Raw genomic sequence first — 19441 nt, 5'->3', positions numbered from 1 at the left:
CTTAGCAAAGTGTTGCACCTGCAGCCTTGTCACATCCTGCAGATCATATGAAGAGGAGGTTGCTGATTCTGTAGGAGCAGAGAGGCTTCATAGCCAAGTGAAAGTCAAGGAAAGACATGAGTCTTCCTGTGGTTGTCTAACGATAAACTACATACACATTGTAGGTTGCCATGTGGAACAAGAGGGTTCACAGTTTCTTGTACCAAGTGCGAGTTTTACGACTCGCATTGTATGGTTGAAGAACCTGGTTGTTCTTGTCCACTCCACCTATTTACCTATTGTAATCAAGCCCACAGATGGGATTGTGGACGTCGGCCATCTGACCCCAAACCGTGATAGGGGAGGTGCACCCATGATGAACTGCAGCAATCACATACACATCACGCCTGTCAGAGAACTTGACTAGGAGCAGTTCGCTGGATTGCAACGCAGTACTTTGGGGTTTCTGGAGCTTATTGCAAGCAAGCTCCTGCGGGAATCCTTAAAGAGAGAGAGTGTAAGAGAGGAATCTCTCTCTCTCTCTCTCTCTCCCTATCTCTCTCTCTCGCTCGCTCTCTCTCTCCTTCTATATATATATATACATATATATATATGTATATATATATATATATATATGTGTAAATATTTATCACTTTGTTTTTACACCTGTGTGGTTTCCTGGGGGATGCGATCGCCGCCTAGGGAAAACCACACATACATTGAAAAAGTTATATATATATTAAGAGGTGGGCATCTCTATAAGAGATTTTTTTTATATATAGATATATATCTTTCAGGCACAACCACCTATGGACATCCCTGCCTCTGTAGGAACTGATCCCCGACCCCCACAAGCAGGGATGCCCATTCAAGAATCCAGAAGGTACGGATGGCAAGACACCCATCACTGCCAGCATTAAACCTCTTCCGTAATGCCCTTCCTTTGTGTGTCACATATACACTCTGTGGATTGATGCTGAACCAGTCAACACAGAAAAGTATTGGGTTCACCAATGATATGGAGCTACAGTCACGAGAAATTATCCGTGGGCTCCTAGACCTCGCTGGGTGTCGAAAATGGGCAGTGTGGGTGCTGTGTGGGGTGAGTGAGGGGAGGGGGTATTTCCTTTACGGACTAGGTGGTCTCACACACTATGGGGGTCATTCTGAGTTTGGCGGGCGGCGGAGGCCGCCCGCCAAAGTCCCGCCGTCAGAATACCGCTGCGCGGTCAAAAGACCGCCGTGGTAATTCTGAGTTTCCCGCTGGGCTGGCGGGCGACCGGCAGAAGGCCGCCCGCCAGCCCAGCCGGAAACCCCCTTCCATGAGGATGCCGGCTCCGAATGGAGCCGGCGGAGTGGAAGGGGTGCGACGGGTGCAGTTGCACCCGTTGCGATTTTCAGTGTCTGCTTGGCAGACACTGAAAATCTTGGTGGGGCCCTGTTAGGGGGCCCCTGCAGTGCCCATGCCATTGGCATGGGCACTGCAGGGGCCCCCAGGGGCCCCACGACACCCGTTACCGCCATCTGGTTCCTGGCGGCGAAAACCGCCAGGAACAGGATGGCGGTAAGGGGGTCGGAATCCCCATGGCGGCGCTGCAAGCAGCGCCGCCATGGAGGATTCCCCAGGGCAGCGGGAAACCGGCGGGACACCGCCGGTTTCCCGTTTCTGAACGCAGCTGTACCGCCGCGGTCAGAATGCCCATGGATGCACCGCCAGCCTGTTGCCGGTGCATCCGCGGCCCCGGCCCTGGCGGTCCATGACCGCCAGGGTCGGAATGACCCCCTATATAGTGTCATGCTTCATCATTTGACTACCTAGCCCCACCCAGGTAGGACAGTGCCACCTGGGCAGACTTGACCTCACCGTTAAAAGAACGGGAGGGAGTGCGTAAATATATTTTTATCTGGAGATAGTGGGATCCAGTTAAGCTAAGGGAATATAAAAACACCTGGGCAGTTACCTGTGTGTGATCTTCACTTTTAATAGTGGTGTCTGCTGTTGTATTAAAAACAAGGACGGGACACCTCGTGAGAGTAAGGACTTACTGGGTCGCCTATCTCAAAAACAGCCGACATGTTTCTGCCCTCTACTATGAGCCATGGAAGGTCTGGGGGAATTCTTCAGGGCCTAGGATCCCTAAACATCATGCAAAGTGCAGATAGACAAACCACCCCTAATACAGGGGGGGGGAAAGATTGATCCTGAACCACATTCCATTTCCAATGGGAGGAGTACTCTGGACTTTGGACCTCCAATGGTGTGGCATCTACTCCACTGATTTCATTCACCATGACTGACACCTTCACTTAACATTTTTGTTTCTTTCTGTCTGAAATTTTGTGTATGTAGAACCAGTGCAATCAATTCACCCATCCCAATCTCATTGTCTGCTGTCCTAAATTTAACATTTGGCCATGTAGATATATCAAACCACGTGAACCGTACGATGAAGATCCAAGGTTCTTGTACACGTAGGAATATGGTGCATGTGCACAGTTTTGAGCTCAGGATTACAGCCATTCCACACAAACACCTACATACAAGTGTCTTGTCAAATGAGAAATGCTATTCCATTGTTCAGCGCATAGTCTGGTAATTGTGTCTGAAACATAGCAAATAATTTTTGATTGAATCATACTGGGTAAATGATCAAATGTACAGGTACAGACCTCCAGACTATGGAAGGAATGATTTTACCAGATATTGGCCCTCATTATGAACATGCCGGTCTGGGCCGCCATGCCCTGGATCTTGGTCGGATGCCCATTGGCCCTGGGGTTGTCTCTTTGATTTGCCCGTTGGTCTGAAGCCAACCCACCAATATACCACACCGAACGCCATGGCGGTAACAGTCACCGGGATGGAGATAACAATCTCCAACCCGGCGCCCACTACTGTCCTGCCGGCAGCATTATGATCCTTCCTACTGCCATGGTTTACGTGGCGTTCCGAATGAAAACCATGGTGGTACCACAAAAACCATGGCGGTAGGCCCTACCAGTGACAGGGAATTCCTTCACTGTCACTGGTAGGAGGTCCACCCCCTAACCCTTCCCATACTATCCCCACCCACCCCTCTCCATTCACTCTCCCCCCTTCCAATCCACCCCATAAACGCATACTCACAGGCAAACACCACGCATTTACAAACTCACTCACACATTCACACAGTCACTCACACAGGCATACACGCATTCAAGCATGCATGCATCCATTCATTCATGCACACGTCCATACACACATCCAAACTTACACGCATTCACTCATTCACATTTGCATTCAAACACGCATTCTCACACATGCACACACACACGCAATCAACACTACACACTCATGCGCGTACATGCACACACTCACACATTCATGCACACACCCCCCACACACACACACAACATCCCCAACCCCCTCCCCTGTCGGAAACCCGACTTACCTGGTTCCAGGGGGCCTTCCGGCAGGGGACGGGATGGTGTGGCGCTGCTGGTGGTAGTATCGCCACCTTAACACCTTCTTGTGGCTGAAATCCGGCTGTGGTCATATTGTGGTGGACGGATGTTAGCTGCGGCGATGGACTTTTGGCGGCCGCCAATGACATAATGGGGGCCATAGGTGGTCATTACAACCCTGGCGGTCAGTGTTAAAGCTGCAGTAAAACCGCCAACAAACCGGCGGTAAAAAAAATTGAATCACGACCACGGCGGAAACCGCCAACATACACTTTAACACTCCAACCGCCACGGCAGTACAAACTAACACCACGGCGGTAACCGCCAACAGACAGGCGAAAGACAATGTACCGCCCACTGTATCATGAGAGGCCAATCCGCCACCTTTTCTGGGGCGGATTCACTGCGAACAAAAACACGGCGGAAACAGGACTTGAAAGGGAAAACGCTCACCTCTACACACCCCAGGAGGAACCAGGATGCCATGGAACCGGAACTCCAGATAATCCCTGCCTTTGTCTTTCTGCTCCTCTACCAGGAGCATGAAAACTGGCGGCGAAGACCACAGTTAATACTGCACCTACAACACAGGGGAGGGGGGACGGAAAAGAGAGTGACACACACACGCAACACGCAAAACCCCCACCCCCACCCTCACCCACTACAACACACACACACACTAATACATGTTGATACATTACAGTTACACCCCCACTCCCCTGGAAGAATGCAAAGACAAAAGGAAATTATTTGAACGTTAGTAATCTATTAAAATCCAGCATTCAAAAATATATATACACTGTAAACAAATATATACACCAAGAATACAAGTCCAGGTATTGCACCATTAAAGTCCGTGGACCACTGGGCCCAAAATGCATGTGCGAGGCCCACACAAGATACCCGATCAAAACAGAGAGAACACTGCAGGGGCATCAGATACAAACACAACAGGCACCTCAGGGGGAAGGGAAGGGGGGGCACCTCAGCCGGATGAGTGCACGACGCCAGATCCACGAGGGGGCTCCATGCCCACTGCTGTATCCTAGAGAGTGCAAAGCCACAGTCTCACAAGTCTCTCAAGTGGGTGGTTTGCCCACTGCTTTATCCTGGGGAGTGCAAAGCCACAGTCTCCCAAGTCTTTTCAGTGGGTGGTTTGCCCACTGCTGTATCCTGGGGAGTGCAAAACCACAGTCTCACTAGTCTCTCAAGTGGGTGGTTTGCCCACTGCTTTATCCTGGGGAGTACAAAGCCACAGTCTCACAAGTCTTTTCAGTGGGTGGTTTGCCCACTGCTGTATCCTGGGGAGTGCAAAGCCACAGTCTCACAGGTCTCTCAAGTGGGTGGTTTGCCCACTGCTATATCCTGGGGAGTGCAAAGCCACAGTCTCACAAGTCTTTTCAGTGGGTGGTTTTCCCACTGCTGTATCCTGGGGAGTACAAAGCCACAGTCTCACAAGTCTCTCAAGTGGGTGGTTTGCCACTGCTTTTTCCTGGTGGAGTGCAAAGCCACAGTCTCACAAGTCTTTTCAGTCGGTGGTTTGCCCACTGCTGTATCCTGGGGAGTGCAAAGCCACAGTCTCTCAAGTGGATAACAGTCTCCACTGGTTCTGGAGGGGGCTTTGTAACCAGAGTGCTTCATCCTGCCAAGGACTGAGGTAGTGGATGCCTTTCTCCACTGGTTCTGGAGGGGGCTTTGTGCCCAGAGTGCTTCATCCTGCCAAGGGCTGAGGTAGTGGATGACTTTCTCCACTGGTTCTGGAGGGGGCTGTGTGACCAGAGTGCTTCATCCTGCCAAGGACTGAGGTAGTGGATGTAAATCTCCACTGGTTCTGGAGGGGGCTTTGTGCCCTGAGTGCTTCATGCTGCCAAGGACTGAGGTAGTGGATGCCTTTCTCCACTGGTTATGGAGGGGGCCTGGTGCCCAGAGTGCTTCATTCTGCCAAGGACTGAGGTAGCCTATGCCTTTCTCCACTGGTTCTGGAGGGGGCTTTGTGCCCAGAGTGCTTCATCCTGCCAAGGACTGAGGTAGTGGATGTAAATCTCCAATGGTTCTGGAGGGGGCTTTGTGCCCAGAGTGCTTCATCCTGCCAAGGATTGAGTTAGTGGATGCCTTTCTCCATTGGGTCTGGAGGGGGCTGTGTGCCCAGAGTGCTTCATCCTGCTCATGGCGGCCTCAGTAGCGTCGGAGCTTTTGGCGCTCATTTGCCTGCGGTGCTTGTGGCGGCGGTGTCCTTGGCAGCGCTGCTTGTGGCGGCGGTGTCCTTGGCAGCGATGCTGGTGACGGCGGTGTCCTGTGAAGTGGGGTTTGTGGCGGCGGTGTCCTAGGCATCGGTGCTAGTGGTGGCGGAGTCCTGTGAAGCGGTGCTTGTGGCCGCGGTGTCCTGTGAAGTGGTGCTGGTGACGGCGGTGTCCTTGGCAGTAGTGCTGGTGGCAGCGGTGCTGGTGGCGGCAGTGTACTTGGCAGTAGTGCTGGGGGCGGCGGTGTCCTTGGCAGCAGTGCTGGTGGCGGCGGTGTCCTTGGCAGCAGTGCTGGTGGTGGCGGTGTCCTTGGCAGCGGTGTCCTTGGCAGAGGCGCTGGTGGCGGTCTTGTCCACCTTGCAGGTTTGCGGTGACTTGCCTTTCTTTCTGTGCCCCTTGGATGGTGGCACATCTGTCTTCCCCCTCCCAACTGTACTCCTGGGAGAGCCTTTGGTGCCAGACGTTTGGGAGTGGAGGAAGAGGTAGTGGTTGTAGGAGGTGTACGTTTGCTGACTTTGGGTGAAGGGGCATGGGCTGGAGGCTGTCGTGAGGTGAATGGCTGTTGGGTGGGTGTGTGGCTGCGTTTGTGTACCTTAGGAGGTGGGCTCACAGACACACTGGGAGAGGACACAGGGGATGTGTGAATGGTAGTGGGGGTGGTGAGTGCTTGTGAGCGGGGTGTTGTGATGGGTGTGCTGGTGATGGACGTAGTGGCTGAAGATGTAGTGCATGCAGGTGTGAGTGGAGACGAGACAGGGAGGGAGGAGGGAGACGAGGAGGAGTGGGACACAGTGGAGGCAGTGGATGTTGGTATGTCTGCATGGGTATGATGCCTGTGTGAGTGCCTGTGGGATGTGTGGTGCTTATGTTTGCCAGAACTTCCCTTGTGTGTTGAGGTGAGTGCATGCTGGTCTGAGGGTGTGCTTGGGATAGGCTGAGGTACAGGTGTTTGGGTCTGGGTGGAGGAAGTTGGAGGACGGGGGCTGGACACAGGGACAATGGCTGCCATCAGTGCTGAGGCCAGAGTCTGTAAAGCTCTCTGTTGGGCTGCCTGACCAGAATGAATGCCCTCCAGGTATGCATTGGTGTGTTGCAACTGCCTCTCTACACCCTGGATGGCATTCAAAATGGTAAGCTGCCCAACAGTGAGGGACCTGAGGAGGTCAATGGCCTCCTCACTGAGGGCAGCAGGGCTGGTAGGGGCTGAGGTGCCTGGGGCAAAGGAGATGCCCACCCTCCTGGGTGAGCGGCCACGGGGCACACGCTGAGGGGCTGCTGGGAGGGCGGTGCTGGTAGGGGTGTTGGCGGCTATACCTGCACAGAGGGGCCCGCCACTGCAAGGGAGCTCCCATCAGAGGAGGAGTCCGTGTCGATGGTCTCAGCTCCTGTCCCCGCCGTGGAGCTCCCCTCGCCCTCCATCCCACTGGTGGCTTCAGACTCCGTTGTCTCGCCCTCCAGGGCCATGTGGGATGGAGCTCCCTCCTGCTCCGGTGCCACTGCTCCTCTGGCTGATGATGCTAATGCACACAAGAACAGGGAGACCACAAAGAGGGGGGGAAGACAGAAGAAGGACATGTTGAGTGCATGCAATACCGCTACCGTTGGCGGACACTACAGACACAGAAGCCCCCTGCACTACGCTGTGCACTTTGAGTTTCCCAATTAATCACAGGGACATGGGGTACAAGGCCTATGCCTGATTGCTGCACACATGGAAGTTACAGGAGCCTGATTAGGTGTAGTTGGCTCTGAACACAGGTGGGGTGCCACATGGCCTGCCTTACCAAGGGACCTTGCCTATTAAACTCGTCCTGGCCTAGGGGAACCTACAGCCCACCTCCCCCACCCAGACACCTCCAATGTACGCAGAATCAGCTGAATGAGAGTGTACTCATCCCCTTGTGGCTGCTGTGATGCCCTCAAATGCCCATCCAACTCCGGATCCGCAACCGCCAGGATCTGGAACGTCAGGGGGGTCATGGTGCGACGGGCACCCCTCCCACGTTGGGAGGCCATCCCCAGGTGGGCCTCCGCCGTCTTCTTGCTCCAGCGGCAAATGTCCTCCGATCTTTTCCGGCAGTGGGTGCTCCGTCTGTGGTGGACCCCCAGGGTCCGAACTTCCTTGGTGATGGCACGCCAAATATCCTTCTTCTGGTTGGCGCTGACCTACAGGAATAGTACAGGGGAAAAGGAGAAGATATAACCCTCTGCACTGTCACAGTCATTGGCCCGCATCCCTACCCTTGCCATGACGCACATCCACTCACCGTCGTTTCATGCACGCCTCATTCTCCCCCCCATCTTCCATCTACACCACTCCACACAAGCGTTCCCCATTCAGCATGCTCCCAGTGTACTTACCTGTTTGTCTGGAGGACCGTAGAGTAGCGTGTTCTAGGGGAGGACCCCATCCACTAGTTTCTCCAACTCCTCCATACTGAAGGCAGGGGCCCTTTCCCCAGACACATGAGCCATTGTCTCTTCCAGACTGACGTCACAGCAGCACTTGCAGTGTAGGTCCTCTCCTGTCGAAGATCAGGTATCAAGTGAGTGAACAGAGAGAAAATGGTGGTCACGTCCACGGCGGTGCGTACCGTCACCGCCGGCGTACATCATCATTGGCTCCTGGGACCCATAGGATCCCATGTTAACCAATGCAGGATTGCGCCGCAGTCTTCGACCGCCTACCGCAACGGTGTACAATGCCAGCGCAGTTATCTCATATCCCCTTGTCCCACATTACACTTCAGGCAGCCGCCATTTCATTAATTTTAAATACGTCACACATATCTAGGCCTTGCATACACACTAATACAGGCACATAGCGGATTTAAATAAATGTGGAATAAAGTTGTGTTTTCGTACCTCAGTGTTGGCTGACTCTCTGCTCGCTGTTCTCCTCCATAGAGCACATCCGCTGGGGCAGGTGAGGAGTTGGCGGCATCCTCCGGTGTACAGACCGCTGGTGGACCTGTCAACAATGGAGGAGCGACATGTAGTTGTCATATACAGACCGTACCATTCCACAATCCATGAACTGTGTGCCCAGTTGGAGCCAGACCCGATGTCAGCTATCCGCCATCCCACAGGAATCCCCCCTCTTGTTTAGTTCCTGTCAGCACTCCATTTCCTGGCAATTGGGTCTTTTCAAGCTACAGTGGCCATAGCATCATGGATGTCCCAGCCTATGTTCTCCAACGTGTTGTCCAGAGTGTTGTCTGCACTGCTGAAACACATGCGCAGCTACATCATTTTCCCTCAGGTGGTGGATTTCCCTACAGTGAAAGGTGACTTCTATGACCTGGCACATATTCCCAACATCATTGGTGCCGTTGATGGGACACATGTGGCCTTGGTCCCCCACCGCAGGAGTGAACAGGTGTACAGAAACCATAAGAGTTACCATTCGATGAATGTGCAGATGGTGTGTTTGGCCGACCAGTACATCTCCCATGTGAATGCCAAGTTTCCTGGCTCTGTGCATGGCGCTTACATTCTGAGGAATAGCAGCATCCCTTATCTGATGGGGCAACTCCAGAGGCACCTTGTGTGGCTATTAGGTGAGGACATGGACCCTATACAGTGTGACTAGGTGTCTTGGTCTGGGGATGTCCCTAAGAGTTAGTGTGTGTCTAACAGTTGTCCCTCAACATTTGCAGGTGACTCTGGTTACCCCAACCTGTCATGGCTACTGACCCCAGTGAGGAATCCCAGGACAAGGGCAGAGGAACGCTACAATGAGGCCCATGGGCAAACTAGGAGGGTTATAGAGAGGACCTTCGGCCTCCTGAAGGCCAGGTTCCGGTGCCTCCATATGACAGGTGGTTCCCTATTCTACTCACCAAAGAATGTGTGCCAGATCATCGTGGCCTGCTGTATGCTTCACAACTTGGCTTTGCAACAACAGGTGCCTTTTCTGCAGGAGGATGGTCCAGATGGAGGTGTTGTGGCAGCTGTGGAACCTGTGGACAGTGAAGATGAGGGAGCAGAAGAATAGGATATCGACAACAGAGACACGGTGATTCATCAATACTTCCAGTGAGACACAGGTAAGAAGATATCACTGCCTGCTACATCTGATACCCTTGTTCTACCTCTCATCTGTCTGTCACTTTTACCCAGTGTATGGACCCTGAGTTGTCACTTTCCCTTTCGATTTCACAGATGTGGGTCCCACTGTGTGACATCTGCTTTGTTTCCTTCTTGTGTGCTAAATGTTTAGGGGTATGTGTGGGTATGTGCAGTGGCCATGCATTGATGATGGGTGTCCATGCTCTGTTGTTGCATGCCAGGCTTGGTGTTGGGATGTGTGGTTTGTGATAGTGGGACATATGTGAGGAGTTGGAGTGATGGGGGTGAGGGCGAGGGTGGGGGTATGTGATAGCATGCAGGTAGGGTGGGGGATGAAGTAGTTAAAGATTTAACTTACCAGAGTCCATTCCTCCAGCTACTCCTGCGAAGCCCTCAGGATGCATTATAGCCAAGACCTGCTCCTCCCATGTTGTTAGTTCTGGGGGAAGAGGTGGGGGTCCGCTGCCAGTCCTCTGAACTGCAATCTGGTTGTCTGGAGACCACGGAACGTACCTTCCCCCGTAGGTCGTTCCACCTCTTACTGATGTCATCCCGTGTTCTTGGGTGCTGGCCCACTGCATTGACCCTGTCCACGATTCTGTGCCATAGCTCCATCTTCCTAGCTATGGTGGTGTGCTGCACCTGTGCTCCAAATAGCTGTGGTTCTACCCGGGTGATTTCCTCCACCATGACCCTGAGCTCCTCCTCAGAAAACCTGGGGTGTCTTTGCGGTGCCATGGGGTGGTGTGGGTGATGTGTGGAGTGGTGTATGTTGTGATGTGTGGGGTGATGTTTAGGGGTGTGTGGTGTTTTGTGCATGGATGTTGTGTGAGTGATGGTGTTGAGTGCCTGTGGATGCTAGTTTGTAGATGGTGGTGTCTCTCTCTCTGGCCTTCAGTCGCAATTGTGGTCGTAAGGGTTTGTGGGTAATGTGGGTGTGTGATTTATATTGTATTGGGTGTGTGGCAGTGGTGTGTGTATGTATATCAGGTGTGTGTATTTCGATTTGTCCAATGTGGTAGTGTTTTGTAAATATGTGTGTATTTTGAGCGCGGCAGTGTGTACCGCGAACGGAATACCGCGATTGAAAGACCGCCGCGTGGATTCGTGGGTTGTGATAGTGTGGGCGTATTTCTATTGGCATTATGGTTGAGGTTTTGTTATCGCCAGTTTATCAATGACCTTTGGTGTGGCGGACTTGTGTGGGTGTCTCGATTTTGGCGGATTCCGAGCTGAGAGTCGTAATAGCTGTGGTGGAATTCCATGGCCGCGGCGGTGTGTTGGCGGTCTTCTGCACGGCAGAAAGCAGCATTTACCGCCAATGTTGTAATGAGGGCCATAGTCTTCTCTGATATAGGGGTATACTTTTTCATGCAAAAACCTGCTTACGTCCTTCTGAAGTTTTTGATGTTTTGTTTTGTTTGTTTAAAGTATACCTCATATTCACTTATTGTTTGATTTAATTCCTTAAGGTGTTTCTTAAGGGCCCCTGTGGATAGGTATGATTTTAGGCGAATCTCTGTGGTGAGAAGCTCACCCTTTAGTTCCTCCGACAGGCTTGTTGCCGTTTTAATGATGAGAATCAACCAGTCCAGGGTACAATGACAAGGTATAAATGACCAGTCTTTTTTAAAAGTCTTGTTATGTTGGAAAATGAAAGGTTCATTTTTTTACTATGAGACCTTGTGGGGCTGCATTTGCTCTGAGGTACTCTGTCATCATGATCCCATGGATCATGGTTTTGACTCGATTCCTTTTCATGGTGTTGGGTTTGTCCCAGTCCTTACTGTCTCCCACATTCTCTGATACTGGTGTGTCACCAAATGAGGATACTGAAGCAAAAATTCTCTCTACTTCTTCAGCTGAGAAAGTAAGCCCTGTGATTTCTGCCATGTGTGCTGAAGGTCCTTCACGTGTTGGTGTAGTAAATTTACTCACAAAAAAACTCCAGCAGCCCTGTGCCTCCTAGATATCCAAGAGGGCGTCATCCTGGGGAAGTTAGCGGTCTAGTGCTTCACGCTTTAGCATGGCGAGATGCAAGAGCTGCTGCACATTTAAACTCAGTGCCCATGTAAGCATTCAAGATTGAGACCTCGGTGGGGTGAACATTACGTAGAGAGCGGGAGTGTTGCTTTGAGGAAAGTGTGACCACAAGCACACCCCCCCTCGAGGAGGAGCTATCATATGAGAATCCATATACTACTGAGTAGGTTACACATGCACCACGTGTGTGCTGTTTGGTGTGTTTCACGTGTTTGCATGTTTGAAAGTTTTAAATATAGTATGTAATGTACTGTTGATTGTGAGAGTACTTTAGTCTCTCAGTCCTGATATTCAAAAGTGCTGTTTCCCACGAGTGGGGTGCAGATTGTAAATAGGAGGTACCACACCCACAAACAACATATATAACAGCCCATTACAAATGGGGCTATGATAACTATGCCTCTCTTGGATTTCCACAGGTATCAATGATGGACCCCATAAACGATACGTATCATCTTATGACACCACATTAGTAAGGTGAATTGCACCATATCACAGAGCATGTATTATTTATGCTTTCATTGGAGGTAATAAAATCGGGAGTGGCACCAGGGAGTCCACCTTGCTCCTGAAGAGGAGCCTAGGGGTAAGGCTCCGAAACATGTAGACTAGGAAGTCAGGTACATTACATCCCCCACTTCTGCATCCCCTTTTTAATCATACCGCCTCCGAGAGAACTATGAAATCATTGGAATTACAAGGAGACAGGTATTTTTAACTCACCCAAGACCCCACCACTCCTAGCCCTCCTGTGATTCACATTGACGAGGCTACATCAGTGCTCCCATGTATCCCGTAGGTCTTAGCACTTCCCGCTCCGTAGCGGAACAGGAAGAAACCCAATGATGTAGCATGCCACCAAGGGGTAACTCTGGTGGGTGAGGGTTTTTCTAACAGGAAAATCCTTTTTACTACCCATCCTGTGGTAGTTCTTTTAGCTGGGCCTCTTTTGAAATGTTATATAGGCTACAAGGAAGACAGACCCTGCTCCGCATCCTCCTTCTCCCTCTTCGTTTTTGTACAACTCTGAAATGCCCACATGAAGATGTCATGGTGAAGGTATATGAAACCATACATATGACACAAGTCACATAGCAATCATCTGTGGAACAAAGTACATTGTAAACAATTTGATACCAATAGAGTAACATCATTAAGATGTGGATGTGTCAAAAGCTACCTCATCATACACCCTTTGGTAGATTTGGTCTGAGCATTAGCATCTTATTTTCAATAATAAACTCCACACATTATCACAACTACAGTTCATCGTACACTCAAAGTCATGACATTTCATGACATACCTAAATTCATGAGAAGAAGCTGACAATACGTTCTTGTCACAAGTCAGCCCCTTCCTCTTCACCACTTTCATCTTCATGTGGCATTTCAGGATTCCCACCCGGTGGCACCGCAGGCTCCTACTCCTCTGGGATGAAAGGGATATTCGTCTGCAGGGAGATGTTATGTAGAATGCAGCATGCCACAGTGATCTGACACACTTTCCCGGGTGAGTAGAGGAGGGCTCCCCCAGTCCTATCCAGACAGTGAAGTCTGGCCTACAGGAGCTCAAAAACCTGATCCGCTGCCTAATGTGTTCTTCCATGGGCCTCATTGAGGTGGCCTTCCCGTGGCATATTTGGATTCCTCGGCAGTGTCAATTATCAAGGATGGTTTGGATATGATGAGTCTCCTGTTTAGGAATGAGACAAAAGTGCCACAATAAGTCACTCACTTCATGAATGTAGCACCTGACATTGCACATACAAAACCAGGACATATGTGTTTTACCAACCAGCCAGGCCCTCTCTGTTTGCAGATGTGACATCAGCTGAGATATGGTGCTATTCCGCATTACAAAAGAATCATGGGCTGAATGACAGAACTAGGCACAGACGTTTGAGATGTAGAGATCTGGCAAGTAGACATCTTGCATGTTGGTAGAATGGAAGCACCTCTTGTTACAATAGACTTGTTCACTTGACTTCCTGATATAGCTGTCACTGTATTTCATCGTTGCTGATAGGACTTCTCTTAACACACCACTGAACATAGGTTTGGACGTACCACCAGATATGGCTACTGTATAATGGAAGGACGCTGTGGCCAGGAAGTGTAATATTGGCATGACAATGAGTGGTATGCATATGAATATTGTTTTCAGGCATCAGATCTGGCTCAAAGTGACAACAGAAATCCATAATTGTTTTCCTATTCAGACGGTACTTTTTGACGATGTTGTGTTCCTCCATTGTTTGAAGGCCTATCTGCTCCTAAAATGTCCCTCAAAATTTAAGAGTCTATTCCGACCACCAAATTTACTGTCAGCAGTGGTGGACAGTGCACCGCCATAATATGCCATCTGTGCCCAGCAACATACTACAGTGGTGAATGTCAGTAGAACCTACACAGCAAGACTGCTTTAGAAGGTTTGTGATGATCCTACATATATAGGTGCTGTGATGCATTTATCAGGGCCCAATACTGTATTTCCAACCACCAAAATGGTGGATGCCTAACCTACTTCACTGGACAGTAAGACCCGCTTGTGGGAGCTGGTGGAAGTTGACCACAGAGTGGGCAGTTTCAACTACAGCAGACACAGCCATAGGCTAATGCTATTGCCTGTGAAAGTCATGGGCCAATGGGTGTACCAGTCGGTGGTAATGACATTGTATGCAGCGTATGTGTACACTGCATTTTGCAAATTCACTCACTTGACTCCTGGCACTGCTGCCTTTAACACCTCCACCACTTCAACTGCTGTTTCCTGCCTCTGGGAGCAATCATGTCAGCCTAAGCAGGTGAAAGGGCCCCTGCATTCTTTCCTGAGGAGCTATGCAGGCTGGTTGAGGAGGTCCTTCCCCTATATGGCCAGCTCTCTGGCTCACCAGAGGAGCAGGTAAGAACCTCATAGCCATATTTGACTCTGTTCAACACCATCCTTTCCTTCCTCTTGGGCTATAATGTGCCTCTGAGTGCCAGTTATACTTTTTGGGTGTCTGTTGTCATATTTTGAGTGCCATACATGGGATGTACATGGGGCAGGTAGTGTATAAAAGTACTCTATGTATTTCATTTTAACATTGTGTTGTGTGACATGCAATAAGACCTAGATCCTCCTTGTTTTGCAGTCGATTATCTAGGCAGGGAGACTTTACAGCCATACAATGACATATCTTTGGATATGATGGTTATATATGTCAAATGACATACATGTGCATCACAGCATGAGCTGTGTATGTATACTGATTGGGTCATTTGACGATCTTGTAAGCAATGTGTATAGTGCCACAGATCACTCAGCCCATATATGGCCTTGCCAAACTGTTGTATGAAAACAATCTACAACTCCCTGTGCCCTTCAGAGTGCCACACAAGCCGCAACCCACATAGAGGATAGGTACATAATGTACTGTCATGCATGGAAGTGATGGAAATGTGAGTGTCATGTTGGTTTTGTATGCTCAGACTGCAGGGACCAGGGCCTGCAAATGAATCTCCCAGTATGGGACATAGGCCAGGCTGGGGTAGAGTTACTGTGGCTATGCAACTGTAGCACCGGGCCACACCCTGTAGACCTGCAGATCCTGCCATGTGGCCAAAATGAGTCTCTAGTGGCAAGACTTTGCCTGAAGGCCTTTGTCTGTTGACTACATTAGAAATGGGTACTGAGGTAACTCCATGATCTAGAAAGTATGTGCATTTTGCCTCATTTGCAATCTGTGTCATTGACTTATGATAGGCCCCTTACTCCTGTAGCTCTGTTGTCACCTTTACATTAGTTATATTTGTCCAGTACAGGTGTATTACACAAGTGACAAACCAACAGTGCAGATGATGGTTGATTCCGGGAAGGGCATGGCATGTGACTTATTAGGTTGGGTACATACAATCAGAACAAGCATACCCTAGTATGTTGGATGCCATCTCTGTAGGATTGCCACATATGGGAAAAGCTGTGTTCTGTACTACAAGTACATACCACAGAAGCCCACCCTGAAGTGGTATGAGTTTACATTGGGTAGGTGTCATGTCCACCCATGCACAGGGAAGAGGCTTTCTGTGCCACCCATGGCAGCCCTTTCACTGTCACCTATGTTTTAGAGTAATGTCTGTACTATAGTAGTTGCCTGTAGTGACTGTATGCATTTAGTCAATGTGGCTGGATGCACATGTGTCTGCCCAGTCAGGCCAAAGGATTTTAGCCTTCAGAAGGCCACAATGGTGGGCCGTGTTTCACTGTGGCTCACATCACAGTACATTTTGCTTGAGCCTGTGCTGCTAGATATCAGTAAGCTTGCTTAGTCAGTATAGGCCATGAGCAGGGTAGTGGGTTAGTCTGCAGATGACTCCGAAATTGTGTAGTCGTCCCTGTTATCAGCATGTGCGCTTTACATTTGTGGTGTGTTGACAAGCACAACATTTGTGGGCTTGGGGTTTCAGAAAGGTTTGTAACACAACCATTTAACCAAAAAAAGAGATTTGCAACCTTTTGATTTGTCTTCTGCTTCCATATAGGTCCACGCCCATCAGAAGAAAGGGATTTGGAGAGCCATTGACCGGAAGCTGCAGACCCTGGGGGTCCATAGCTGGTGGAGCTTCCACTGCCGGAAGAGATGGGATGACCTGAGACGCTGGGCCCGGTACATCACAGAGGTCTAGCTGGGGCTGTCCTCCCAATGTGGGCGGGGTACATGTCAGAGCCTGACCCTGCTAATGGCCCGCATTCCGGCAGTGGCCTACCTGAGCTTGATGGGTCTTTTAGGGGAGGAGAGCAGCTAAAAGGGGGTGAATCCTGTGTAAATTCCTGCCTGGTACATTGCCAAGTTGAGGTGTTAGAGTCTGCAATGCTGCTTTTAAATTGGAGATGGGACATGTGGGACACACAAGATGAGTAAGTGTAAATTTGGTAGTTAATGCATGTTGATGTGCCTTGCCTTTTGGCCCAGTAACCTAGGACACAACAGAGCACAGTCCTCAACCAATTAACTCTCCAGAGACAACACATGACTGAGTACAGTGATCAATCAGGTCATGTTGTGTTGTTGTTGTGTGTGCCATTTGTACCCAACAGTCTACTTGTCCTTAGTCTGTCAGCATAAACAACATGAAGTAATAGATCACTGCACTCAGCCATGTGTCTGCTCAAGTGAGTATATTGGCATCTGTCCCCCACAGGCCACTTGTCTTAAGTGTGTCACGAGTGTTGGTGCATCACTACTGTCTTTCATGTGAAGGAAGCCATCATATATGTGGCAGTCACAGATTAATACTTTCCCTTGGTAAGTAATGAATGTCCAGTGACATGATTTTGGTGACATCACTGTTTCCATCATTCCTTGTGCCTACATGTTACCATGTGTTTCTTTCACTTTTGTCATATCATTTTCACTGTTGTTTCATGCATGGTCTACCTTTCGTCATGAATTATCTCACATATATTTGCATGCCAACATGTGTTTTTAATTGGACACATGTGATGGGGCTACAGTTCATGTGGTGCCACAGACTGGAGTGTGTCACCATTGACTGGTAGCTCAGACATACCCTCACCTGTCATTTCATGTAATTTGGCCTGTACAATTGCAGAAGCAATGAAGGGCATGACAGGTAGGACAACAGTTTATACTGCCATTGGCCATTTCCATGCCGTTGAAATAGAATAATTTAGCAAAGTGCTTAGCACATGTTAAATTGTGAAGATTAATAGCCTAACTGTTGTCCTGCATCAGTGAATGACTTGCAGTAATGTGGGAATCATATGTGGTTGTGTACAGCAATTCATCCGAGTGAATCTGTTTGCATGACAAAACGGGACAGTGATGTGCCTTTCCATTGAGCAACATGTTAAGGGCCATCTACAGGTACTTGAGTATCTCTGGGTCTCTACAACATTCAAAGGACTATTGGCTTTTACTTATGCAATCTGAGTAGGGTATTCTCAGGAGTACCAAGCAACAGAGGTGATTTCCCTGGGGATAGCTGATTCATTGTGGTGTGGATATTTGTAGACAAATCTCCCAAACATTTTGCCCAATTTGTCTCCAGTGTACATTTCTGTGGAAGATGGTTAATCTGTATGAGCAACATTAGTACAACCACCATTATTCTGTTTAGACGAAGTACATACAGTGCAGTGACCATTGCGAAATTTTTTCTAATGTGATATGGCTGTTTCCATGTAACCTTATTCTGGTTACCTTACTTCTTTCAGCCACATGGAAGGATAGTTTGGCCAATCATTCCATCATGATGTGGTATTGGGTATAACAAATCAGCAGGATGCATGCCTTTGTGTAGGGTCTGTCAGATTGAACTTGACATTGCCACTTTATTTTATGACCATGGGTTACTAAGGGATCCTACATAAGGCAAACCATTCAAGGTGATAATGTCTCCTACTTGTTCCATGGGTATTGTGATTGCACAGCTTCACCAATGCAAGGAGTTGTCTGGTATTCTGAATTTCCTGTGTCAACTGTTCATAGTTCATGTAGCTGCACGCATATGGTGTTCAAATGTTAGATCCACTTTGCTGGAGCTTGTGGCTGGGGGCTACTGTACGTTATGGTAATGCTTGCATATCACAGTTGTTGTTCAAGTTTGATCAGGCATATGTAGTGACCCTATTTGTCTTTGTAATTTCAGCATCAGCACAGGCAAGCGGAGGAGACAATGAGGGACCCAGTGGCCTGGAGGGTGCGGAGAGTGCCACGGAGGACAAAGGATCCCCATCATCATCTTCAGATTCTTCCTTCAGTGATTATTCCCTAGTGTTATTCCATCCTTGTCCGCCACCCCCCAGTTCCATCTCCACCCTCCCTTTTGTTCACAACCCAGTTGGCCATGCCAGCTCACCCAAGAGGGTGAGCATCTTCTTCGCCCCAGGCACCTCACCACCTTTCCCCGTTACCTCTGCTGCCCTGAGTGAGAAGGCTTTTGACCTCCTGAGGAGTATCTCTGTGAGTCAGACTGTCATTCTGAATGCCATTTAGGTGCAGGGCAGCCATCTCCAGCAGATGGTTGCGTACCTGGAAGGCATTCATAGTGCCATGTCTGGCCTACGGAGATCTTTTCAGGCTCTGAACTCCTCACTGATTGCAGCCTTCCAACCCCTACAATCCTCCCCATCACCACCTACCTCTTCCCCATCCAAATTCCCTCTTCCCCTACACAGACACATCCGCACACACCCACCTCAACAGAGACAAGCAGCACACATAAACACAAGTGCCATAAGACACACCAGCACGCATGTATTCAACAGTCACTTACACACCACAACACCCACCATTCCTGCAGACACCACCCCAATACCCACCAACACAGTCACTACACGCACCATACCCCAGACACCACCCTAATACCCACAGACTCTCACACTACAGACACCATACCCCCAGACACCACCCCAACACCCACAGACCCACACACCACAGACACCATACCACCAGATACCTCACCAACACCCACAGACACAGTCATGTCACACTCCATACCCCTACGTTCCAGCCCAACAGCCACAAACACAGCTGCCACACACAAATTACCTAGCACCTCCACCTCACAGCCCCCAATAAATGTAAACACCCACACTCACACAAGCAATAGACACCACCCAAACCCAAGCATGCCTCAGGCATGCACACACCAGTAACATC

Source organism: Pleurodeles waltl, chromosome 9 (assembly GCF_031143425.1).
Source record: "Pleurodeles waltl isolate 20211129_DDA chromosome 9, aPleWal1.hap1.20221129, whole genome shotgun sequence".
Classification (NCBI taxonomy): domain Eukaryota; kingdom Metazoa; phylum Chordata; class Amphibia; order Caudata; family Salamandridae; genus Pleurodeles; species Pleurodeles waltl.
Note: the sequence above shows the minus strand (reverse complement) of the source record.